The following is a 19,137-nucleotide window of genomic DNA, read 5'->3' on the forward strand; positions in this document are numbered from 1 at the left end:
AAAAGGCAAAAAAATGGGTGCACCTTAGGGTGTGACATGACTGTTTGAGTTGACGAAGTATCAAGATGTGGGTTATGGTATTATTCGTGACTTTTTGACCCTCGAAGTGTCTGATTGTTTTGTGATCGTATGGCCAAAATTTATGGAAAACAAATGAGGTTTGAAAAGACCCCAACAACCATTAGTATTTGAAAAGATCCTTTAAACAAATCTTTTTGCATTATTTCAAACTTTTTTCTTACTTGTTGTTGTGTCTTATGCAATATTTTCAACTATCAAACATTTGGAACATAGCCAAGACAGTCAGAAAAATTGTTAAACACAATCAAGTTTTGTCAGAAATATTTTAACCACAAACATAGTTTGAGACCTCAAAGGAAAAACATTACAACATCCAGTATCAACAACAACCAACAAAATTTCCACTTTTAGAGAAATGGAGAAAACATCTTATCTATTGAAATCTTAGGTCCATATTTTATCCTCATCAGAATAAGTACAACAACAAACATCAGAATAAGTACCCAAACCTCACATAGATGTATTTGTATCTGTTGTGCTCTGTGAAGTGTACCTGTACCTGCAAACACAATGCACTCAATAAATCATTACAAGCATGGTTAGAAGATTTAAATCAAAGAAAGAAAAAACCATAGCTAATCGACTTATTGCCTCCTAGTAAATGCGAGTATGAAAAATGCTCTCAGATCTGATTATGCATATTCCAGTGACTTGACTACACCTAGATGGAGGATTTGAAAGATGAAAATGCATGATATAGAAAGAATAGCATGATTAAGCTACATGATTGATTGATATAGCATGATTAAGCTAAGATTTAAGATAAAATTGAGCATGATAACATTGCTAAAACTGATAAACTATAAGCTAGATGCCTATAATAACAATGCATAAGATGAGAATGAGATGGGATAAAATGATATGCAAAAATCATATGAAATTGGGACATGAAAATGAATTGGGACCCATATTGCTCCAAAATGAGGTCTATTTATAGGATTTTCCAAGGCTAGGGGTGATGTGGCAAGAATCAACGGTCAAGATTGATCTGAAGATATCAATGGTTAAATTGGAGGAAGATGGCAAAGGGGGTTGGATTAAAGGGAACATCTGTCATCTCTATGGTGACAAGTGTCAAGAGGCTTCTAGAAGAGGTAGATGAAAGGGAGCACTTAGTGACAAGTGTCACAAAGGTTCTAGAATATGTTGGATGAAAGGGGACATGGTGGTAGGTAGAATGGGTTAAGTTTAGGAATGGTTAGGTTTAGGAGTGGTAGAAGTTAGGGGAATTTGAATTTCAAAATTCAAATAATATGAAAAGGATAATTAATCTCAACAACTCATAAATTTGATTTGTTTTAATTAATTAAAGGATTTGAAGAAATGATTTTGGATGGAGGGAATTAATTAATTAAAGGGGTGAAATGAACCTATTTAATAAATCCTTAGATTTATTAATAAGTAGATGAATGAGAGATTTAATCAAATTGCTTAGTGAATTCAATTAAATTGGGAAGGAGGATTAATTAAATAATTGCTTATTCAATTAATTATCTTCAGACCATTTTTAGGGGTATACATTTTGCCCCTCTTTGAAGCGAGGTGTGACGACGTGTTGATTCAAAGTATAATCTCATTTTGATGATCATATTGATTTGATAGGATGGCCCAACTCTTGATTGCTAAATTCTGGTATGATGATGCCCCCTCGGGAGATCAATTGAGATAATTGATCTTTGGAGTTTTTGCGAGATTGATATCCTGATAGATTTGATTTGATTTCTGTAACTGTGGTTGATGAAAATGCGAGTTCTTCGAATAGCTTGATTGCTTAGATTGAAAAATCTTGATTGATTAGATTCAGTCTGGTTTCAGGAAGGATTCATCCTGTATAAGACAACGATGATCAAAGTGTCTGGTTTCAGGAAGGATTCATCCTGTATAAGACATGATCAGAACGTCTGGTTTCAAGAAGGATACATCCTGTATAAGACATGAAATAGAATCAGATCGTCTGGTTTCAGGAAGGATTCATCCTGTATAAGACGTGATAGAATTGATTAGGTTTGATTGATTGATTTGATTTGATAAGGTGGATAGATAAAGAACTGATATTTTGCTGATATCAAGTTGCAGAAATATTTGGATATGCTGATTGTTGATTCTGTTGAGAAAGATAGTATAAGATTTTCACTGGGTTGATAATATCTTGAGAAAGATGAGTCGTCATTCTGATTGTGTATACACTTGTGATGATACTTTGATGATTCCTGTGATAAATTTATCGTTGAATAAAAGGAGCTTTTAGGATCTCATGCAAGAATGAAATGCAAGCTAAAATGCAATGGAACACGAAGCTACGACCGGACTAGTCACTGGATTATTTTGCATTTTGTCATCATCGAGCTTTTGAAATGTGGGAAGTGAGTGCAAACATCGATGGTATAATTAAACCATGATGACCTGAGCATTTCTTTTCTAGATTTTGATATAGAAAGTTAGCACAAGCATCGAGGTATAATTAAACCACGATGACCTAAGCGTTGTTTGCGTAAAACAGGTAGTATTAATCATTTCAATACGCAAATCGGAAATGTCTTCAATGATACTTCGATGATCATGTCTCGAGACAAATTTGCACATATTAATGATTAATTTCAGACAACAGATAAGAAAAATATCATGTTTCTTCCTTGTTCCTCTAGTCAATGACATCTTGGAGTCACTCAGAAATCATGATAGCGAAAAGCAATATAGAAAAATTTGAACAATCATGTTACAATCATTATTCAAAAAGATATTATCCACTGAAAAGTGTGCGATGTGCTTAGATTGACTTCGTGATAGCTTGATAGTTGAATGTTTGATCTTGTATTCAACGTTGGATGTGTCTCAGTTTTCACTTGATAAGAGTTGTCTAACTGTTGTTCTACCTGTTTGATTAAGCTCAAAATGATCAAGAGTTTTGCCCCCAGCTAGGTGTAGGATTTTGCACCAAGCCTAGAAACAAAGTCGTTATGATATATTCAATGATCCAAACCATGACAAGAAGCCACCTGGGATGTTTGCATATGTACAAATGCTTATGATGGTCAGCGCTGATGGAAGATGAATGAATGCAAGCGGAAAAATGCATGAACTAATAGATGGAAGAGCTAGCGGATAGATAACGCCTGTTTGCCAGGTTTTCACCATCTGTTTTTATTGCACTTTTTCTGATGTTTGATTTTTTTGGATATTTCTGCTTTTTCAATGTTTTTGATTTTTTCTGATTTTTCACTGTTTTTGATTTTTTTCTGATTTTTCACTATTTTTGATTTTTTTCTTATTTTTTACTTTTTTTGATTTTTTTGATTTTTTCAGACATAGAAATTTTTTAGGTGCATGCTATTGATAGGTTCCTCGAGCTGATCTCCATCCTGTGTTGATAGCTGATATGCTCCTGACCCAAATACTGTTGTGACCACAAATGGACCTAACCAGTTTGGTTCAAACTTTTCTTTCTTTTCTCGATCTGCCTGATTGCGTGGATTTTCCTTTAGCACTAGTTCTCCCACTTGAAAGATTCTTGGTTTAACCTTATGATTATAGCTCCTGCACATTCTTTGCTGATATACCTTTAGATGATCAAAGGCATTTTGTCTTCGTTCATGGATTAGTTCTAATTCTTGCAGTCTAGATACTCTTTATTCTTCATCTAGGATGAGACCTTTTAGTGATACACGTAGAGAGGGTATCTCTACTTTGATTAGCAATATGGCTTCTGATCCATATACAAGAGAGAAAGGTGTGGCACCTGTCGGTGTGCGGATACTAGTGCGGTAAGCCCATAGAGCAGGGTTAGTTGGATATGCCAATCTTTCTCAGCATCGTTCACTATCTTTTTAAGAATTTTTAGAATAGTTTTGTTAGATGCTTCTGCCTGCCCATTTCCCTGTGGATAATATGGTGTGGAGAATCTGTGTTGGATTTTGAACTTCTCACATAGCTCTTGTACATTTTGATTCTTGAATGGTTGGCCATTATCAGTGATAATGGTCATTGGTATTCCATAGCGACAGATGATGTAATTCAAGATAAATGCAACAATTTGTTTTCCTGTGATGTTTATGAGAGGTACCGCTTCAATCCATTTTGTAAAATATTCTGTAGCTACAAGAATGAATTTGTGACCATTAGATGAAGAAGGATTTATCTTTCCTATGAGATCAAGTCCCCATTGATAAAAAGGCCAAGATGTTGCTATTGTGCTGGTGCATGGATCAAGTTCCCATGGATTTGACATTGTTTGCATGTTCTTGCTGTTTTAAAAGAATCTTGTTCCATAGTCGGCCAATATTAGCCCAAGCGTATGAGTTTTTTCGAAAGGGTAAGACCACTTGAATGAGTGCCACAAATGTCGTTATGGACTTCATGTAAAGCCTTCTCAGATTCTTCTTGTTCAAGACATCGTAAGAGAGTACCGTCTAGACCTCATTTAAACAGGGTATCTGCGACGAGAGTAAAATGTGAGGATTGGCGAATAGAGTTTCTCTTTTAGTTCTTTGATAAATCAGGAGGTAGGATATTGTCTTTCAATTATGTGTAAGTTTGACCATAGTGGGAGGAATCATGTCCAATAAGTTGACAGATGGTCTGGGAATCAGGACAATTAAAGGCGAGATGAAACAACTCTTCGACCAAGAATTCATAACGCTATTGATTTTCCCGTGTCTGCAATAGAGAAGCAAGTGAAGCCATGGCGTTTGTTTCTTTATTGTCATTTCTTGGAATCTGTTCAAAAGTTATTTCTACAAAGTATTTATTGATATCATCCACCATCTTTTTGTAAGGCATGAGTTTTCATCTTTTGTTTGATAGTCATCATTGATTTGATTAATGACAAGCTGAGAGTCTCCAAAGACTTGAAGTTGTTTAATGTTCCATTCTACAACCATTTTGATGAATAGAATGTCTGCTTCTGATTTATGTTGTGTTCCTCTATTGATGCTTGCTCTTGATCCATGTTGTGTTCCATTATTGATGCCTGCTCCTGGACTGATATTCGGGTGGTGTATTGTAAGATATGGATCGAACCCTGGAATGTCTATATATGACTAGGTAAAATTGGCTTGCCATCTTTTGAATGGTTTCAAGTATTTTTGCCTTGCTAGTTCTGATAGGGAAATTGCAGTTGGATGTAGATCAGTTGTGCCAATGATAACTACCTCTACTGGTTCTATTAGAATAGATAACTTCTCTTGATAACATTTAGGTAAGGTGTCAAATCTCCCATCTTCCGGTGCCTCGAGGAGGTTTTCACCATTAGATGCATCCTTTTTTTTAACTTTTTCCTGGTCTAATGTTGCCAGTAAATGGTTTTCAGCATTAGACCTGATATTGTTTTCTTTATTTTTACTTTTGCGACTAGGAGATTTGTTACCCACTTGACTTGAAGATACGTTAGCAAAATCCCTGGTGAAAGTTTTTATAGGTTTGATTTCATCGAGATATAAGAATATGGCATGGTCATTTGGAAAGGTATCATTGGTGGTATGTCCTTCATTTTCCTAGTCCATAGGTTCAGGATAGCTTAAGGATAAAGGATCTTCAGGTTGAATAGTTTTAAAGATATTTGGGGTCATGATAGAGATGTCAGAGGTTTCAATATGTATTTCCATGTCTAGAACGATACTCTCATCAGAATGACCTCGTACAAGAAAATCATGATCGTCCTTGGTTAAGTCCATGTCAGTCGAATGTGATTCTGATTCAAGTAGGCTAGTTCCTAACGTTTGTCCTACATACGTGTGAACTACATCAACTACTATATCTTCTTCTTCCCTTTCAATTTGAAGTTGCTCTTGTTTGTTTTTCCATGATAGAAAATATTCTCTAGCTCCTTGATCTTTTAGCTGCATTTGTTTTTCCATGTTTGACAGAATTGATGCAAATGATTGTTCCTTGGATTGTTTGCTTGAATATGCTGCCTCTCTATTATGTGAAATCATGACCTCTTGAGCTGATCTCAGATTACTGCAACACTACAATAGATTTGATTCTGCTGATATTGTGATTTCATGCCCATTGTAGGGAAATTTTAAGCACTGATTACATTTTGATGGAATAGCATGTATGTCCTGAATCGATGGTCCTCCCAAGAGTATAATGTATGGTAGGTCCAAGTCTATAACTTGGCATGCTGCATCTTTTTGCAAGGGTCCCACTGTGATGGGTAATATCATAATTCCTTTTGATGAATTCTCTTCTTCATTATAGGCTTTTATAATGATCCTTTTCCGGACATCAACTGCATCTTTTGAATATCCTAGAGCACGGAAAATATTCATAGAGCAAATGTTCAAGCCAACTCCCCCATCTATTAGGACACGTTTAACAAATGTTCTATGAATGAAGAATTCAATTTGCAAGGAAGTGTTATGAGGATTTTGCAATGAATCAATGCTTGGATATGAAGGAGATGAGCTTTGAATAGGATCCTCTAAAATAGGTTTGATGGAAATTATGGATATCCCTTGGGAAACTTCATCTTTGGATGCATTATTTGGCAAGGATGCTATGGAAGGTTCTTGCAAGCTTTTAGAAGGTGTAAGAATAGATGCCTTTGGAGAGTCAATTTGCTTATGGATGGATGGATCATTGTTAGACATGGGTACACGATTTTGATCTTCTTACAGCTGATTTTTGATTATTACAACACTGCAATGGTTTTGATTCTGCTGATATTGTGATTTCCTGTCCATTGTATGGAAATTTGACACATTGATGATATGTTGATGTAATAGCCTGCATATCCTATATCCATGGTCTCCCCAAGAGTATGTTATATGGTAGGTCCAAGTCTAGAACTTGGCATCCTGTATCTTTTTGTAAAGGTCCCACCCTAATTGGTAGTATCACAATTCCCTTGGAGGAACGTTCTTCTTCATCATAGGTTTTAATTTTGATATTTTCTAGGGGATCAACTGCCTCTTCTAAATAGCCTAGAGCACAGACAAGATTCATAGAGCAAATGTTCAAGCCTGCTCCCCCATCTATTAGGACACATTTAACAAGCGTTCTATGAATGAGGACTTCGATTTGTAAGGAAGTGCTATAGGTATTTTGCAATGAATTAATGCTTGGATATGAAGGAGATGAGCTATGAATAGGATCCTCTGAAATAGGCTTGATGGTCATTATGGATATTTCTTGGGGAACTTTAGCTTTGGATGCATTATTTGGCAAGGATGCTATGGAAGGTTCTTGCAAGCTTTCAGGAGGTGTAGGAATAGATGCCTTTGGAGAGTCAATTTGCTTATGGATGGATGGATCATTGTTAGACATGGGTGCATGATTTTGATCTTCTTTAGCCAAATCCTTTAGGGATCTCTTTAAGAGGTGCATAAAAGAGCCACTTTTCTTTTGAGATGTGTTTGAATCCTTGTGAGGTTTTAACATAGTTGGATTTTGATTTTGAACTTGTTTGATTTCTCTAATATGTTGACTTGTCATGTTTTCTTCTTGTGTTTTGCTTTGTTATGTCATGTTGATATGATTTTCGGCTATTTCCAATGTTTTTGTTTCTATTTTAGGGGTTTAATTGTCTAAAAGTTATTTTGATAAGTGATAAATAGTCAATTTCAAGGAAATAGAGTGATATGACACTAAAAGAGAATTCAAGTGTTTAAAAGTTTGCAAGTTTTTCAATCTTCGGTTTAGGAGTGCAATGATGATGATTTGATAAGAATCAAGTCCAATAGGAACGATCTATCCTACGATGTGGGACAAGTTTATCCTGACCAAACGTTTCAGTTTCGTGATAAAGGATGATTGATCCTGATGAGAAACTATGTTTGAGTGATCCGTTTATCAAAGAGGGCGATAATGCACTTTGAGATGTTTAGATTTTGAACTTGTTGGGGGTGAGCACTTGAAAATATTAAGGTGTTTATCTTCCAAAGTCTGATTTTGATGGATGATAACTTGATCAAGTGAACCAAGCAGACAATCTAAGCACGGATTGATAGATAACATGTGTTTATGCTTACTGCAAATCTGAAACAGGCTTGCAGGACATAGCTCTAGACTGACAGATGCAGAGTTTTGTATGACATAAGATTCAGCTTAGGACAACACAAGATACAGAGCCATACGACAGAACAAAGTTTTTCATGTAAAAAGCAGAGGCTCGTACGACACACTTTTATGAACCATACGACAAAATAGTTGACTCGTACGACACATAATGCTTTGTAGAACGACACAAGATTTTATGTAAACAGGTTCATATGATAGAGATCCTAACTCGTACGACAGATAACCAGATAGAGATAAAAATGTTTGTTTGGTTGAATTTTTGATAACTGAAGTTTAATAATGTTCTTATGTCTTCCAATTTTTTTGATGTCTGATTTGTCGATTTAGGGATGAATACACAACAAACACATGATGTGATAAATGACTCCAATCAAGCTAAACCCTAAGGAAGTTGGCTGAGAATGAAAACCTTTGCTTGCTGACTTAGGTACACACCCAATAGCTAATCAGAATACGGCCGCTGAGTCTCACGCAATGGATTCTCAACATCGTATTATCCGACTCCAAACGCTAATGGGGGCACGATATGACAAAGTGTCTTGGGAGAGTTACTATCTCTCTTGCACAAAGATTATCACCCTTTCAGAGGTGAATCGGGTAGCTTCTATTTTAACTGACACTAGTAAGGGATCCATTCGGCGTGTTAGGGTATAAACTCAATTAAGAGGTCTCCCAGCCTTGAAAACCAAGGTTTGATATACCCGAAGGTACGAAGGAGAGCTATTCCCGAGCATTGTCGTTGCTTTGATTTTCATCAAAAACACATTTATTTTATAGTGGATTGGATTACTTGGTGCTAGCCATTCCCACTTAGGTCGTTCCCCTCTCACCGGCCTTAAGGGCTAAGAGTTAATAACTCCTCGGGAGGGGAGGCCTGCTAAAGAAATGAACTAATGAAAGCAAAATATGAGTCTAGCTTTCTGATCACCTAAGAAAGGTGAGAGCATACTCGCCTATCATCAAAGACATGAAATACATAGTTGTTCATTTCTTTAAGCCCAAATTGAAGTGTGCCTAAAAATCTTAAAGAATACACAAAGTTTTTGTTGAATCCTTAGGCAACCTGCAAAATAGATCCATTAGTAGTCATGATTGTGTTTTGAATTATATCTTTGACAAGCGTATCTTTGACAAGCATCCTGCAGAAATGAGTTAGGCTTCCAAAAATCTCACAGATAGAACAAGATTAGCATTAGTGATCCGAACTAGGAAATTTTCAAAAAAACTATATGAAATTTTATCCTAACTTCAAATAGGCATAAATTTCTGCTCGGGACTCTAAATGACGAACCGTTTAACTCGTTGGAAAGGTCTCCAAGAGATCTAGATGAGAATTTGAAAAAGCATGCACTTTTAGGGGCTAAAAATGACTAGAAGGCCTTCAAAAATACAAATTACCAACGTATAGACAAACTGTAAGGAAGTTAAGTAGCGGAAACAACTTCCTACACTAACCTTGAGAGGAGGGTAATGCAAAACTTTTTCAGATCATTACAACAGTTACAGAAAATAGAAATAGATATAATAGCATTCATACCACAACACAGTGATTTACGTGGGGAAAACCCTTTCGGGAGAAAAACCCCACACTCCAAAAGCAGCTCAATATTTTATTCAGCAATCAAAAGCAGATTACAACGTACTTGCAGAGCAAGCTCTTCGCAGGAGTACCACTAATCAGAGATTCAGAGGCAACTCAATAGCCATAAGACTCTTACACACAACCTCTATCTCACACACCTCATAAATAAGAGATACAATACAAGAAACCGTCAAACGGTATTACAAAACCATGGGCTAAAACCACCCAATAAGGTGTAGCCGACCTTATCTCCCTTCTAGATGCCCTATGACATGTTAAAGCACACATCAACACGTGTCACTCCCTTTTACAGCTCATTTATGTATCCGATACAAATTATTTTTCCTATTTCAGGAGTACAAACTTCCGGAGGCCATAACTTGAGAACCGGGTGTCCGATTGACGAACCGTTTGAAGCTCCGGAAAGCTCGCGAAGTGCTCTATCACCTTATAACCTGCTGCACCGGTTACGACCACTTTTTAGGGCGTTTCGGAGCCTCTAAAGCCCCCAAAATTAAGTTTAAACATTTTATCGCACCCCTCCAAGACGAAAACTTTAATATCTTCAAAACTAGCTGTGACCTTGCGACGCAACTTTACCGGAATGCTTATCTAGCCAACCAGAAGCTTCAGGGAGAGTTTCGCACCATTTCGTGCTCAAATGAAAACTTACTATAAATAGTAACCTCACATAAATGCAAGGTTGAGACACCATTTTTCCCAACAAATCTCCCACTTGTCGAACACCTTGCACGAGCGGAAGGGAATGTCAACACAATGAATCAATTGCTAGGGGCCATAAGGCCCATAGACTCTGAACACCATCTGAACTTCTCTGTGCTCACAGCCTTAGTTAAAGCATCTGCAACATTCATCAAAGTTTCCACCTTAACCAGCTTCACCCTACCATCTTCAACCATATCTCTAACAAAATGATACTGAAAATCAATATGTTTGGTCCGGGCATGAAATGTCGGGTTCTTAGCTAGGCTAATTGCACTCTGACTGTCACAGTAAACTGTCACTGTACCTTGTTTTATTCCAATATCCGAACACAGTCTCTTAAGCCAAATGGCCTCTTTACAAGCATGAGTAGCTACCATATACTCTGCTTCAGTAGTGGATAAAGCAACCACAGCCTGTCGCTTACTCATCCAACTAATTGCACCACCAAACAAAGTAAACACATAAGCACTGGTGGATCTTCTGCTATCAATATCACCTGCCCAATCTGAATCCACATAACCATGGATATCAAGGGAAGTCATGTCTCCAACTGAATTACCATGATAACACAAAGAATACTCTGAAGTACCCTTCAAATATCTGAAGACTCTTTTGACTGCATCCCAATGAACTCTACCAGGATTAGACATATATCTAGAAAGTACTCCCACTGCTTGGGCAATGTCTGGTCTAGTACAGACCATAGCATACATCAAGCTTCCAACCGCACTCTGGTAAGGCACTCTGCTCATGTCTTCTATCTCCAATGGGGATGTAGGACAATCTGAAACAAATAGTTTCATTCCAACTGTAAAAGGAACACTCAATGGTCTACAATTCTGCATGTTGAACCTCTGTAACACTGAATTCACATACTTACTCTGGCCTAGCCATAGCTTTCTGTTCACCCTATCTCTTCTAATTTGCATCCCAAGAATGTGCTTTGCTGCACCAAGATCTTTCATTTCAAATTTAGCAGCGAGCTGAGACTTCAGTTCTGAAATCATACCTTTCCCTTTACCAATGAATAACATATCATCAACATACAATGCAATGAATAAGAAATGATCAGCATCAGATTTATAATAAACACAGTGATCTGATTTAGAACGTTCAAATCCCAAACTCAACGCATATGTATCAAATTTCTGGTACCACATCCTAGGACTTTGTTTGAGGCCATACAAAGATTTCTTCAATTTACAGACCAAATTACTTTTGCCTTTCACCACATAGTGCTCCGGCTGTGTCATATAAATATCTTCCTCCAAATCACCATGAAGGAAAGCAGTTTTCACATCCATTTGCTCAACCTCTAAATCATAAGCAGTAGCAATAGAAAGCAAAAATCTAATGGACGTCATTTTTGCAACAGGAGAAAATATCTCACCGTAATCAACACCCTCAACCTGAGAGTAGCCTTTTGCAACCAACCTTGCTTTATACTTCTCAATGCTTCCATCTGAACCAATCTTTTTCTTGAACACCCATTTACAACCAACAGGTTTTTGTCCTTCAGGCAATGGTACAAGATCCCATGTATCATTCTTTTTCAAAGCTGCCATTTCTTCCTCCATAGCAATCTTCCAGGATTCTGCATCATTCATACCTAATGCCTCTTCTACAGATTTCGGTTCATCCACACTAGTATTCAGAGCAAAAATACATCTCCAATCATTAGGTGAATACCTTTCAGGTCGTTGTCTATGTCTTGTAGACCTTCGAACAAGCTGAGTTGGAGGTTCTTCCTCCTCTTCTGAAGATTCAGAGCTAGATGAGCTCTCCTCAACTTCTTGCCTATCTAGGGGTCTCGATTCAACTCTTTCAGGTGTAGAAGGAAGTTGAATCACATCTTCTTTTTTAGTCTGTTCTAGCTGCAATGTAACAGAAGGAGACTTAATTTCTCTAAAAATAACACTTCTACTGTGAATTACCTTTTGTGCAATAGTGTCCCAAAGCTTGTATCCTTTCACACCATAACTATACCCGATGAAGATACATTTCACAGCCTTGTTCTCCAGCCCAACCCTTCCTCCAGCCATTCCAACCGCTTCTCCTTTGGCACATGTGCATATGCCTTGCAACCAAAAACTCTAAGATGTCTCAATGAAGGCTTGTGACCTGACCATGCTTCCATAGGTGTTTTATCAACAAGAGCTGATGTAGGAGACCTGTTAATCAGGTAGCAAGCAGTGGCAATAGCTTCAGCCCAAAACTTTTGTTCGAGACCAGCACCACTCAACATACTCCTAGCCTTCTCCATCAGTGTCCTGTTCATTCTTTCTGCAACTCCATTCTGCTGTGGAGAATACGGAGTTGTCTTCTGCCTGTTAATTCCACAGTCTTTACAGAATCTATCAAAATCAATAGAGCAAAACTCACCGCCATTATCAGTTCTCAAACATTTTATTTTCTTTCCAATCTGCAACTCAACCATTGCTTTAAATTCTTTAAAACGACTAAAAACTTCAGATTTGCTCTTTAGAAAATAAACCCATGTCCTTCTACTAAAATCATCAATAAATGAAACATAATATGTGGATTTTCCAATCGAAGAGACATCTACTGGACCAAACACATCGGAATGGATAAGATCCAAAACACCACAAGTTTTATGAGAACTCAAGTAAAACTGAACGCGGTTTTGTTTTCCATAAATGTAATGCTTACAGAAATCAAAGTCAAGATTACAATCATTCAAACCTTCAACAAGGTTTTTATTTTTCAAGGTCCTTAGACCCTTTTCTCTAATGTGGCCAAGTCTCTGGTGCCATAACATAGTCTTCTCTACAGGTAACTTTGCTTCAGACGAAAGAGCACCTTTAGGTACCCAAAAACCATTTCCATCTGCTGAAGGTGAAACCTTCAAATCTTCCAGTGAAGTATCCGCAGATTTACTTTTTACAGAAGTGCTATTACACTCAACAGTGTATGCTTCAAGCTTATACAAAGTGCCAAACCTGACACCTCTAGCAACTACCATAGCACCCTTAATCATCTTACATCTTGCTTCAGAAAAGACTACCTGCACACCCGCATCTATTAGTTTGCTCATAGATAACAGGTTTCGTTTTAATCCAGGGATATGCAGCACACCATTAATCCTTTTTATTCTACCATCAGAAAACTTGATTCTAACTTTACCTCGACCAACAATGTCTAGATGTGAATCATCACCCAAGTACACCTTACCTCCATTAAATCCTTCATATTCAGAAAACCAATCTCTATTGGAAGTCATATGAAAAGATGCACCTGAGTCAATTAGCCAGGCATCATTACCTGCATGAGTTGCCAAAGCCGCAATAAATGCATCACCATCTTCCTTGTCGGACTCAGAATCAGAATCGAACTTTTTCTTTTTCTTCTTCTTCTTTTCTTCTTTGCAGTCCTTACGGATGTGACCTGGTTTACCACAGTTCCAGCAAATGACTCTGGACTTTCCAGGAGATTTCGATCTCCCTTTGGATTTGGACTTGTCGCGCTTCTCATTCTTCTTACCTTTCTCCTTAGGTCTTCCACAAATGGTTAGGGCTTCCTTTGAACTGATGGATACCTTCCTTCGCATCTCTTCACCGAGTAGGGCACCCACCATGTCTTCAGATTTCAAAACAACAGAAGTACTACCGATAGCCATAACAAGAGAATCCCACGAATCAAGCAAAGAACAAAGCAAGATCTGACATTTCTCCTCCTCGTCCATCTTAACACCGACGGATACTAATTGAGCCACCAACATATTGAATGCTTCCAGGTGGTCTGCAATTCGTCCACCCTCTTCCATCTTCAAGGAATATAGTTTCTTTCTTAAGAAAATTTGATTTAATAAAGATTTCACTTGATACATCTCACCAAGCTTAGTCCATAGCTTCTTTGCAGAGTTCTCTTCATGGACATTGATTAGAACAGAGTCTGCCAGGCACAGTCTGATTAGACCCTTGGCTTTTCGGTCCATAACATCATACTGAGCTGCCACAGTAGGATCTGAGGGCCTTTGGACATTCGCATCAACAGCATCCCAAAGATCTCGATCTATTAGCAGATCTTCCATCTTCAGCTTCCACATCTCAAAATTAATTCCATTAAATTTCTCCACCTCTATTCTCCCTGACGAACTCGCCATCTGAATATTCCTGCAACAAGATCAAAAAGTGTCTTCTGCACAAGCTCCCACTCAAATCTGGATTAGTTCAAAAAACCCAACTGCCCACAATTGAAACCAAAGGTGATCAGGCTCTGATACCACTTGTAAGGAAGTTAAGTAGCGGAAACAACTTCCTACACTAACCTTGAGAGGAGGGTATTGCAAAACTTTTTCAGATCGTTACAACAGTTACAGAAAATAGAAATAGATATAATAGCATTCATACCACAACACAGTGATTTACGTGGGGAAAACCCTTTCGGGAGAAAAACCCCACACTCCAAAAACAGCTCAATATTTTATTCAGCAATCAAAAACAGATTACAACATACTTGCAGAGCAAGCTCTTCGCAGGAGTACCACTAATCAGAGATTCAGAGGCAACTCAATAGCCATAAGACTCTTACACGCAACCTCTATCTCACACACCTCATAAATAAGAGATACAATACAAGAAACCGTCAAACAGTATTACAAAACCATGGGCTAAAACCACCCAATAAGGTGTAGCTGACCTTATCTCCCTTCTAGATGCCCTATGACATGTTAAAGCACACATCAACACATGTCGCTCCCTTTTACAGCTCATTTATGTATCCGATACAAATTATTTTTCCTATTTCAGGAGTACAAACTTCCGGAGGCCATAACTTGAGAACCGGGTGTCTGATTGACGAACCGTTTGAAGCGTCGAAAAGCTCGCGAAGTGCTCTATCACCTCGTAACCTGTTGCGCCAGTTACGGCCACTTTTCAGGGCGTTTCGGAGCCTCTAAAGCCCCCAAAATTAAGTTTAAACATTTTATCGCACCCCTCCAAGACGAAAACTTTAATATCTTCAAAACTAGTTGTGACCTTGCGACGCAACTTTACCGGAATGCTTATCTAGCCAACCAGAAGCTTCAGGGAGAGTTTCGCACCATTTCGTGCTCAAATGAAAACTTACTATAAATAGTAACCTCGCATAAATGCAAGGTTGAGACACCATTTTTCCCAACACAAACTTGAAAATTCTAATTTACAGTTCATCAAAAAATCACAAAACCATAAACTCATACAACATGCTTTTCCAGTTAGTACGACAAAACTTTAGATTTCGCATAGAATTAGATACAGTACGAAACAGAATTAGATACAGTATGACAGTGCAAATCAACTCGTACGACACAAGAATGACCTAGAACGAATAAAGAATTTTCAATGTAAAAGCTCGTACAAGTCAGAATTATACCTAGTACGAGTCAGGATGAAATGTCATCTTGGGCTAAAAGGTAGTTCATACGAGTTGGAAAATCAACTCGTACGAAATTTTGATTTTGATCCAGCAGAGATGAATGTTTATTGAAGCTTGAGAGGCCGAAAATGATGATTTCTGCCCCATGATGGGCGCCAAAATGTCGTGCTTTGTGAAGTGTACCTGTACCTGCAAACACAATGCACTCAATAAATCATTACAAGCATGGTTAGAAGATTTAAATCAAAGAAAGAAAAAACTATAGCTAATCGACTTATTGCCTCCTAGTAAATGCGAGTATGAAAAATGCTCTTAGATCTGATTATGCATATTCTAGTGACTTGACTACACCTAGATGGAGGATTTGAAAGATGAAAATGCATGATCTAGCAAGAATAGCATGATTAAGCTACATGATTGATTGATATAGCATGATTAAGCTAATATTTAAGCTAAAATTGAGCATGATAACATTGCTAAAACTGATAAACTATAAGCTAGATGCCTATAATAACAATGCATAAGATGAGAATGAGATGGGATAAAATGATATGCAAAAATCATATGAAATTGGGACATGAAAATGAATTGGGACCCATATTGCTCCAAAATGAGGTCTATTTATAGGATTTTCCAAGGCTAGGGGTGATGTGGCAAGAATCAACGGTCAAGATTGATCTGAAGATATCAATGGTTAAATTGGAGGAAGATGGCAAAGGGGGTTGGATTAAAGGGAACATCTATCATCTCTATGGTGACAAGTGTCAAGAGGCTTCTAGAAGAGGTAGATGAAAGGGAACACTTAGTGACAAGTGTCACAAAGGTTCTAGAAGATGCTAGATGAAAGGGGACACAGTGGTAGGTAGAATGGGTTAAGTTTAGGAATGGTTAGGTTTAGGAGTGGTAGAAGTTAGGGGAATTTGAATTTCAAAATTCAAATAATATGAAAAGGATAATTAATCTCAACAACTCATAAATTTGATTTGTTTTAATTAATTAAAGGATTTGAAGAAATGATTTTGGATGGAGGGAATTAATTAATTTGAATTAATTAATTAAAGGGGTGAAATTAACCTATTTAATAAATACTTAGATTTATTAATAAGTAGATGAATGAGAGATTTAATCAAATTGCTTAGTGAATTCAATTAAATTGGGAAGGAGGATTAATTAAATAATTGCTTATTCAATTAATTATCTTCAGACCATTTTTAGGTGTATACAGTATCATCTCATCTTCCAGTCTCATTTATTTCCCTTCTTGTGTCTCCATATCCAAGTATCAAGGTCATATACAAATTAATCATCATCATAGTCTTAAACATTCTCGATCTCAGTCCAAACCAATAGAGAAAACATCATGGAATGGTATTATGCATTTCGTAGGGAAGGTGAAGAATTTATCCCTTCCATTCATATTCCATCATCATCCATAGAAATTTTAGCTCAAAAAATTAGGACTTTGCAACAATAAATGAGAGATATGACTAGTCCTAACAACCATAGGGATTGGTTAGAAAAAATGATAAGGGAAGTGACAACTACGATACCTCTAATCAAAAGGGAATCATTATCATGCTAACATTCCCTCTCTTTTGACACCATTCAAACATGCCAACCTTCGTTCTCCAAAAAAATCATTCCTACTTCACTTCAACCAACATTAGAGTCAGGTCAACCATCTTTTTCTTTCAACCCAACATATCAATCGTATCAATCACATCAAGCCAACATTAAAACCCCTTTCAACCAAAATAAAACCTCTTTCAACCAAAGTCCAACTCAACCATATCTATCCATCATTTCATCATCCCCTAAAGTCACACAAGAACAATCCATACCATCTCTATCTAATAATACAATCTTCCAAGGGCTATCCATAATACAAATCCAATCTAATCCAAGTCACGATTCTAGTCCTTTCCATGCTTCAAAAATTCAAGATCCAATGCCGCCATATATTTCATTTCCAAGAAAACCCACTTCAGGGAGTCTCATTCAAAATCCTTTCTAATTAGGCCAAAGTGGTGAAACCTTCCAAAAATCTCCCATGCATATCCAAACTCCTTCCCCGTGTCAAGAGGATATCTAAAATCAAAGGAAATGAGTCATGAAATAAATCAAGATCAAGAACAAACCCTTTCATGCTACCCAATTTTTGTTGGCAATTGACACTCATCTGGGCTTATGGTGTTGTCATTGATGGCAACGCACATCATTTTGGGTTGTATACTGTTAGAGTTATCATGTATTAACTAATAATTATTTATTTAATTATTAGTCTATTATCCTCTACGCTTAAGCTAAACTTAGGCATTTAATAATATGGTAGGTATTTAATAATTATTCTAATTATTAAATACACTTTATCCCTTTAGGATTGCATATTCTCCTTTTATAAGGATTTTATTATAATTTTTATTTTATTCCCTCTCTGAATGATAATTTTTTTTCTTCAGAGCCATTATTGCTTTTTGCCTCCATTCTTCTGTTGTGACAGGTATTTTGCTTGCAGGTGTTCTTAGGATATTTGAAGTTGTATTTCTCAACTTCTTCATGGTATCACAACCTACATCTGCTGCTACTTATTCCTGATTTTTCAGAAGATTAATACATTTTATCCCTTTAGGGTTTCTTTAGGGTTGCACTCCTTTAGGGTTGCATATTCTCCTTTTATAAGGATTTTATTATACTTTTTATTTCATTCCCTCTCTGAATGATAATTTTTTTTCTTCAGAGCCATTATCGTTTTTTGCCTCCATTCTTCTGTTGTGATAGGTATTTTGCTTGCAGGTGTTCTTGGGATCTTTGAAGTTGTATTTCTCAACTTCTTCATGGTATCAGAGCCTACATCTGCTGCTACTTATTCCTGATTTTTCAGAAGATTTTTTTGGAGACCAGGGTTTCAAGTTTTTATTTGGATATGGGGTGCTTCTTTGTTTCTAAGTATTTTGGACTCAAACAAACCTGACCACTGAGCTCAAAACACCCAAAAACCCCCATTTTCATATATAATTTGTCCAATTTGGACAACTTTGGCTCTAGCAATTTATTTTATTTTATTTTTGCCCTTGTTGGACACGTTTTTCAAGGAAAATTAAAAAAAAACTTGGGCAATTTTACGGTGTGCCCAGGACGCTAACACAACCACCGACAGTCAGCGATCTCTTAACCACCGACCGTCGACGGTCTCTTAACTGTTGAGGCCAGCGTTGGCGGTTACTGCCGGCCTACATAGCAGTTACCATCAGCCTACTCCTCGCTTAGCGATCTTGACACCGCCCGCTGCCCCTGCCAGCCGCATAGTCGCAACCCCACTACTCCACCACCTAGAAAACTGCACCACCCGACCA

This window comes from Cryptomeria japonica, chromosome 4 (genome assembly GCF_030272615.1).
Source record: "Cryptomeria japonica chromosome 4, Sugi_1.0, whole genome shotgun sequence".
NCBI classification, from domain to species: Eukaryota; Viridiplantae; Streptophyta; class Pinopsida; order Cupressales; family Cupressaceae; genus Cryptomeria; species Cryptomeria japonica.